The 7,997-nt window shown below is 36.2% G+C and overlaps 1 long non-coding RNA gene across 1 annotated transcript; it reads left to right on the top strand.

Moving 5' to 3' along the window:
- The first annotated feature begins 5,476 nt into the window (after window positions 1-5,476).
- LOC116263295 (uncharacterized) lies at window positions 5,477-6,417 on the top strand. The gene is made up of 3 exons (XR_004174629.2): window positions 5,477-5,824; window positions 5,915-6,037; window positions 6,311-6,417. It is a non-coding gene; the product is annotated as an uncharacterized LOC116263295 (long non-coding RNA).
- The last annotated feature ends 1,580 nt before the right edge of the window (window positions 6,418-7,997 follow it).

The following is a 7,997-nucleotide window of genomic DNA, read 5'->3' as shown; positions in this document are numbered from 1 at the left end:
GTATAGAGAACCTTCATATATATAAACAAGACTAGACTGTCATGTAAATAAGGATACAATCCTTAATCAGTTTTTGGAAATATATTGGCAAGAAACAGAGATTATATTAGTTTACATTGTGTGAACTTAGAAGTAGTTTACTTAAATATATAGTTTGACGCAATAGCCTTAACATACCCGAAATGGAGGCAAAGGAAGCAACCTGAATGCCTCCATTTAACAAGTAGCTTGAAGTTTGCGTTGAAAAATTTAGCTTCAAAAAACTCCAAGTAAACATATATGAAAAACTAATTTATTTTCCAAGTTATGACATACAAAGATTATTTATTAATTATTAATGCTCGAAGCTTGGTTACATGGCGAGTAGTTTTCTTACAAAGGATATATATATATATATATATATATATATATTCTCAACTTGAATTTCTCCGGTCATCTGGCAACGTACGTGGCCTCTTACACACATAACTCGATGCGTTCACATGCCACAAATTGGCGATAATTTAAAACAATATAAAAGTTACAAACTGTTTTTAACACGAATCATTATTAAAAATATACCACTCGAATGATCGACCTCTATAAAACTAAACCTGTTCATGTGAATTTTCAAGGTGCGAAATTAGATTGACCAAAGACGATGACCAACAAAGAGAGCTATTCATACCTCTACGCCTCATGCATGCATTGCTTTCCATGTTCATAGAAAGAATATTACTCAAAGAAGATTGTCATCAGATATATGCAGCTGAGGAATGGTTCAGGCAAGGAGTAGAACCGAATAGCCATGGCTTGAATAAGATTGGCTCATGCCCAATGCATTGCAACCAAGCTTAATATGATCCGACTATAAATAATTATGTTTCTTCAACTCAGTACATTTTAGCTTGTATGCCAAAATGCAATGGTGGAGCCAGAAATTTTTAGACCTGAGCAATTGAAATTTAACTTTCTAACATTATGGGGCACTTATATCTAAAAAACTGAAAATTAATGAAGTTTCCATATGTATATAAAGTATATTTTGTAGCCTAATGTGGGCAAATTACCCACACCAGCTACAACATAGTTCCGCATGTGGCAAAAATGGTTCTTTTTGGGTTTTTAATGAACAAGGTTTATGCTGGCCCTAAGGAGTATAGCATTTAATGGCGTGTTGCCAATTTGATTTTCAATGGGTACTTGACTGTAAATAATGACAAGTACCCAAATCTAGTTGAGAGGTATACAATAGGTTCACCTAAGTGTAGAAGCAGTAATGGATCCAAAAGAGAAAGGAAAGAGGGAGGACTTCGACCTTAGGTGGCTTTTGCTCACCCCAAGCAAGGTTAACACAAGCTTTCACCATTTAAAATTATATGTAAATTTAAAAAAATTTTACTTGTCATATATAAAAATTTTGAAAAATTATATTTCGGCCTGTGTCAAAATTTAAAAACTTTAATTAAGCTTTCCTCATAAAAAATTTTTTACTATGCCTCTGGATTGCATTGCAGGTGTTGGTCCAACCTACCAAGTCAAATTTACCAAGCTTCTATTACAACCAAAAATGCAAGCATACGCGTGTATACGTACAAAATGATCGGGTTTGACTTAACATGCAAATTTAAACAGCCCAGGCTTGGGATTGGTGGTGAAGAAGACCGACGTCTTCAAGTACTATGTCTGAACAAAAACCCGCTCAGAACCAAATTCTCCTCTTTCCCTTGCTTCTTATTGGGGTTTGGCCTACCTGTCAACTTGGTGCTATACTCCATCAAGGAGCATTATGTTAATGCTTTTATATAGTAGAAAGGAGACCAATAGGTCAACTTTTTTTTAAAAAAAAAAAATCTAACCTTACTAATATGATCTTAAGAATAGGTTGAACATAATATATATCCAGTTTATCAGTTTTTATAATAAGCAAAAACAAATGGCTCTCACAGCTTCGATATTTTGATAATGAAAAAAATCAACATTTTTTTATAAAGACAACTTGATTCAAAGCATGCTTTGTATCAAAATAGTTTTTAAACAAATATTAGAATGTTTATATTTTATTTAAAATATTTTTTTAGCAAAAAATTAAAAGGTCTGGTTTTTATTCATCGCCTGTGTTTTGTTAATTTTACCAATTATATATATATATAAAAGCATTAATGTTATAGAATTATTATCCCTCATTTGCTCCTCTAATGCTCTCGGGACACAAAGGGACGGCATTAAAAATCAACAACCAGGTGCAATTATGGTGGGGAGCTAATGCCTGCCGTCGGCAAGCTCCACCGTGGCCGTGGACTGAGTCAAACGCTGATCAGTCTCCATCGGCTTAATTAGCCACGACCAAGATGTCCAGGACGAATTGATCGGGTCTGGAGGAGCTCAGACCGGACCCCTCAAAGACTTCATGTCATCATCCAATAAAGAGGGTCCAACGTAGGCGTGGGCCCCGGCTGTTCGTCATGTGAAGTCCCACTTCCAATATCATAAATTTTTCACTCCTTGGGGCCCACAAGAGCAAAACGGCCTATTTGTTTGAGCACACCCTGATCCTGCTCTCTCTTCATTACGGGGCCCACCGTCCTGCAGTCCGTCTCCGGGCAAGATGATTTGGTGTGGGTCCGTATCACGGACCCAGAGATCCATAGGTCCTATATTAAATTTCAGCACGTGTTTTTTAAGGATATGGTTAAATTCGCCCCCACGATCCGGGTCGGACTCTAAGCAAATCGGTTTCAATCAGAATCCAAGTACAACCAGCTTTTCATCCATATGGATAATACGCGTAAGTTGCAGTTTGGATCTTTGTCGAGTTCTAAACTTGCATCTGCACTTGAGCTAAATCATATACGATTGGTAATTGGAACTTATTTTTCCATATCAGACCTCACCTTGGATCTGGTCCACGTATGTTGTAAAGGTATCAATACCGTATCAGCGATGTAGAGAATGTGATTGGATCTGGGGTTTGGTGCAAAACGAAATCCGGTCGTAACCCTATGTAGAAATGTCAATAGATTGGATTCCAATCGGATTGCCCTTAACCATATTTGTCTTTTTGGATATTCATATATTCAGATTTAAATTCAAATGCAAACAAAGAAAACTCATATCTAAATCTGAATCCAAACCCAAAGTTCAATTTTACAATTTGAATCCGATTTTTACATTCACATCTGAATCCTAATCCAAAATTTTCACCCAATTTAGCGTATTTTCAAAGTCTAAAAGAATTAGATATACAACTTTATTTAAAAATAAATCCCATCGATTGTCGTTTCTTAAATCAGAATCATTGATTTCTTAATTGGAGACTTTTTTTTATGTCCGATTTTTCTGGAATGGTCGGCCGGATATCCCCAACCTTATGAGTCCGAGGTCAGGTTTGGTTAAAAGTTCCATGTTACAGGCACGTTTGAGCCAAGTCCGCTGCTTTTTTTTATTATAAAATCTTGATAAGCTAGATCAAGATCCAGATCCATCTCATCACAAGGAAACCGCCCCAGTCTCCTATTGCGGTCATTATTGTTCAAATTTTACGCGCAGAACATAACGCAGATAGTGCCCATAAACGTAGGCATAGCAACAGGAGCTCTAGTCATGAGACTAGGAAATTCATTCTTAATTTTCAATTTAAGAAAAAGATAATGAATATTTCAATAACAATGTGTTTTCTAATGTTTAATTTAATTGATGGTTTCAAGATGCTACGTGCAAATTACCTTTTCTAAAGTCAAAATACACCAGAAAAAGTAAGTTTTGTATATGACATTGTAAAACCATCGACTAACTTAACAGCTCATGATTATTCTATATATATATATATATATATATATATATATAGAGAGAGAGAGAGAGAGAGAGAGAGAGAACAATGTTGGGAGTGCTGAACCATCATTTGTAGTGGACCGGATCCTGTTTGACTTCCAAACTGGATCTCAAGACTCAAATAGGAGATATGTTCATCTGCGAGGTGATATTGGAATACAAAAATAGAAGTTGTAAGGTTGACAAAAGAAGTACGTCATCAATGTGAGTAAACAGTTTCATCACCAAAATGCAGGTTGGCATATGTACATGTGATGTACCACTAGCAGATCACCTGACCCGGTGCAAAGTTGCAAATAGACTAGATTTAAAGGGTGCCCATATCGAATTTGGATTTGCTTGTTTGGATTACTACCATGTCTCATTTGGCTTCCAATCAATACTTTCATTTAGATCTACTTCAAATTCACATACGGACCTTTCTTTTACCTTTTCTTGTGTGTCTGAATTTATTTACTTACACACAGCTAAAAATTTTTCTTTTTCATGAGAATTTTGACACGGACCGAAATATCATTTTTCAAAATGTTTCTATAGGACAGGTAAAATTTTCTAAAACTTAGATGTAACTTTTTCAAAAAAAAAAAAAAAAGAGGTGGAGCCAAGGCCCCATGCGAGCCCCACCTTGGCTCCACCGCTGCCTACATGGATTCAATATGTTCTGTTGGCATTGCCCCGATAGAAAATGATGATGACTATGATGATTAAATTCTTCTCGTTATAATAAGATCCGATGACTATATGATGGCTATAACTGGCTAAATGGTTTAGGTTTTTCGCAGGAAGAGTGGATTGAGGTGAGCCCTAAAATTTCAAAATTTTTCATTTTCAGTACAAAACATTTTGTGTAAGATGATGCTTTTATCATTATCATACTTTCCCCTCTTATCAGAAAATCTAGCTTATTTTCATGTTCCTGCTTTCCTATGTAATATCTCGACAATGTGTAGTTATGTATATATATATGAATGCATAACAATGCGATAAAACACGGGAAAATAAGTGGACTAGTAAAACTATTAAGTTTGTCATCCTAATATCACTGTTAGAAATTCCAATCCAACTGGCTCTTCCCTGCTGTGTTTTTCTCATTGTAGCATGATCTTTTAAAATTTCTGTAGAATTAGAGGAGATTTTAGCGAAAGGGTGCTCATAATTTCGCCTATGCTTTTGCTCCAGTCATAAATATTTGAAAATCGTTTGAATCTGGTGGAGGTTTGATGTGGGTTGACCCCAACTAGTGCAACAAGACTCGCTCCTCGTTCATTTTCTCTCACTGGACAGTGTTTGAGGTCTGATTTAATTAACCCTTTACTTGGTTCACGAAGGTGTTGGCACAACGATTGGGACATGAGTTGGTATGCGATCAGTTTCAAATATTTAGGACAACAATTCTATGTGCTGCGTGCTGCAAAACCAAGAGAATAAGAGGGTCACTTTCATATAAGTTGAAGTATGGCATGGGAGCGATACTTTGAAGTACCTAAAAGGTCTTGTACCTTAAGAGGTCGTTGGATAGGCCTGGAACTGCAGGAACAGAACAATCAGTTCCTTTTTTTTACAAATACTATCAAACGTTGGCCGCAAGACAGGGCGGACATTGGGACAGGGGGTATAAATTTCACCTGTGTCCTGAAGTGTTCCGAGGGTAAGCAAGGAACAGAAAGGACAGTACACAGCTCGATCTCCCTCGACTCTTCTTACTCTCCTCTCTTCCTCCCTCAACTTCTCCCGCTGCGCTCTCGCCCCCTCTCGCTGTTTTGAGCTAGGAATGGTTGGAATCCCTAATCTTTGCAGCTTCTTCTTTCTCATCCCTCCCGAGGCACTCACACTGTCACTCTTGCCCTCAACTCTTTGCCTCACACGATTGACCGATTATCCATGACACCGAGGATCCAGAGAGGAATGGGCTAGAGGAGGTGACATCAGAGGCCATGAGAGACGACAAGGACACCACAGCAGTAGTGCAGCCGATTGTCAAGCTTGAGGAGGACGAAGAAGTTCTTCTCAATATGTATGTGAAGGGAGCCTTCTGATCGTTTGTTTGGGCATGAGGTCTCTTCAAGCGTAAGAGTTTTATGCTGATATGATTGTCTTTTTTCAGGAAGGCGAAGCTTTATCAACAGTAAAGAGGGAAATCAGTGGCAAGAGAGGGATGTAGAAACGTGAAGCTCTTGATTACATCTGTATTTGTTAAATTTGGAGCAAATTATGACTAGTTTTTCGGGTAACATTATAATGAACACGAGTTGTTTTCTTTCCTTTTGCATTGTCTAGTTTGGGGTTTTGCTTCAAACCATTAACCTTTACATCAACTATACATAAATTACAATAAGAATAAATAGATTTGGGGCCTTTTTTTATTTCGCATCGACTATTCAAGGATGAATATTTGTTGCACAGAAAATGTTTGGTGAAATGTTTGCACAGAAAACGTTTGGTGAAAGTACATGTTTCATTGATAATTTATCATTTCAAGTATGATTTTTTTTATTTGCAGGTGGAAAGTCATGAAAGAGAAAAAAGATGGATATGGAGGTGAAGATAATTACTTGATGGATCATGAATTTTGTTGTATGTTTGATGAATGATTGTAACAAGTTAATTCTTTTAGTCACGTAATCAACAAGTTATCAATATAGAATTTGTGTTATTTTTTTTAATAACTCTCTCTCTCTCTCTCTCTCTCTCTCTCTCTATATATATATATATATATATATATATATATATATATATATATATATATATATATATATATATATATATATATATATATATACACACACACAAACACATGCATGCATGCTCACTACCGTTGGTTTAAAAAAATTGAGGTATTACAAGGCACAAACAATGGGTGGAACAAAAACAAAAACAAAAAATAAATTGATGCAATTCAAACACTAGACAGAAAGGACATAGTTTTATGTTCTTAAAATTATCAAACAATGGACAGAAGACACTATTGACAAGACATACAAGACAGTGGTGTAGTGGACAAGACGTCCTGTCCGTTCTGTCTAATGAGACAATTATCAAACGACCTAGGGAACGAGAGGTTGAGTGAGAGCTTAGACTCTCTTTTGAATGGTAGAATGAAATACTCCTTTTACTCATCCCATATAAGCAAGTTGGAATCCAAAACGACTCATTAAATGAGTCAAATAGATACACAACTTTTTATCTCGAGAGTAAATGGCGGAGCCAAAATTTCAAGTCAAAGGAGCGCACATATATATGTGTGGAGCTGGATTTAAAGAAAGGCAGAAAAGGTTTCATGAAAAAATTACTTCTGAAAGCCCGAAATCGATTTAACACATCCCTCCCTCAGAGGGAAGCTTGGAGAAACCAGCTTGACAGTGGGAAGGTCGCTCATTTAGAAAGGAAAAATCATATTGTCTATTTTTTCAATACTTTTCATCGTTTTTGTATATTATTGTTTTTTTTTCAGTGTTCTGTTTTCTTTACTTAACATTATATTCTTGTTAAGTATACATCAAATTATGTATCAACTCTTTTTTTTTTTTTTTACTTAAAAGAAAACTGCTTTCGGCAAAAAACTCACAAGGTCATACCCTTATGCTTAAAGGTTTTGCCTTGCTTCAGGGCTTGGGTGGATCTACAATACATCATTCAACTCGAGTGTCGTATTTTCCATCGTTTGCAAACCAAAGGAATAGTACACCAGAGCATGATAGCAATCATGAGATTCAAAGCTCAAACCCCTTGACTGTGAGCCACCTTTCTACAAGGTTCTTACTGCCCGGTTGCGGCTAATTATATGTCAATATGATCTCACTTTTTATTCATCTTGACTTTTGTACTTACATATTTAAGATTTTGCACAAATCTATCATGCTTCATCCATCCTAACAAATTTTAAGGCTCGCTTCCTTGATTTTGATTGAGTCTTATATGTAGTTTTTCCCCTAAATGAATGTTCAGTATCGGATTTCAATCTTCAACTACTGGCAAAGGTTAAACAAAAAAAAAAGTTCGAACCATCATACTAGATTGGGCCCATTGCGGCCCATGAAGTATTGTATTTTCTCCCTTTTCTCTTTATATAAGGAAGCATGCACCTTATCAGAAATTCTGGTGACAAGACCGTATGTTTGATTCACATTTTCTCAGATTTTGATATATATGGACAAAGCACCTTGGAGATGATGGTTGTATATGTCTGA

This window comes from Nymphaea colorata, chromosome 10 (assembly GCF_008831285.2).
Source record: "Nymphaea colorata isolate Beijing-Zhang1983 chromosome 10, ASM883128v2, whole genome shotgun sequence".
Taxonomy (NCBI): Eukaryota; Viridiplantae; Streptophyta; class Magnoliopsida; order Nymphaeales; family Nymphaeaceae; genus Nymphaea; species Nymphaea colorata.
The sequence above is the reverse complement of the archived record's forward strand: the minus strand, read 5'-3'. Positions and strand labels throughout refer to the sequence as shown.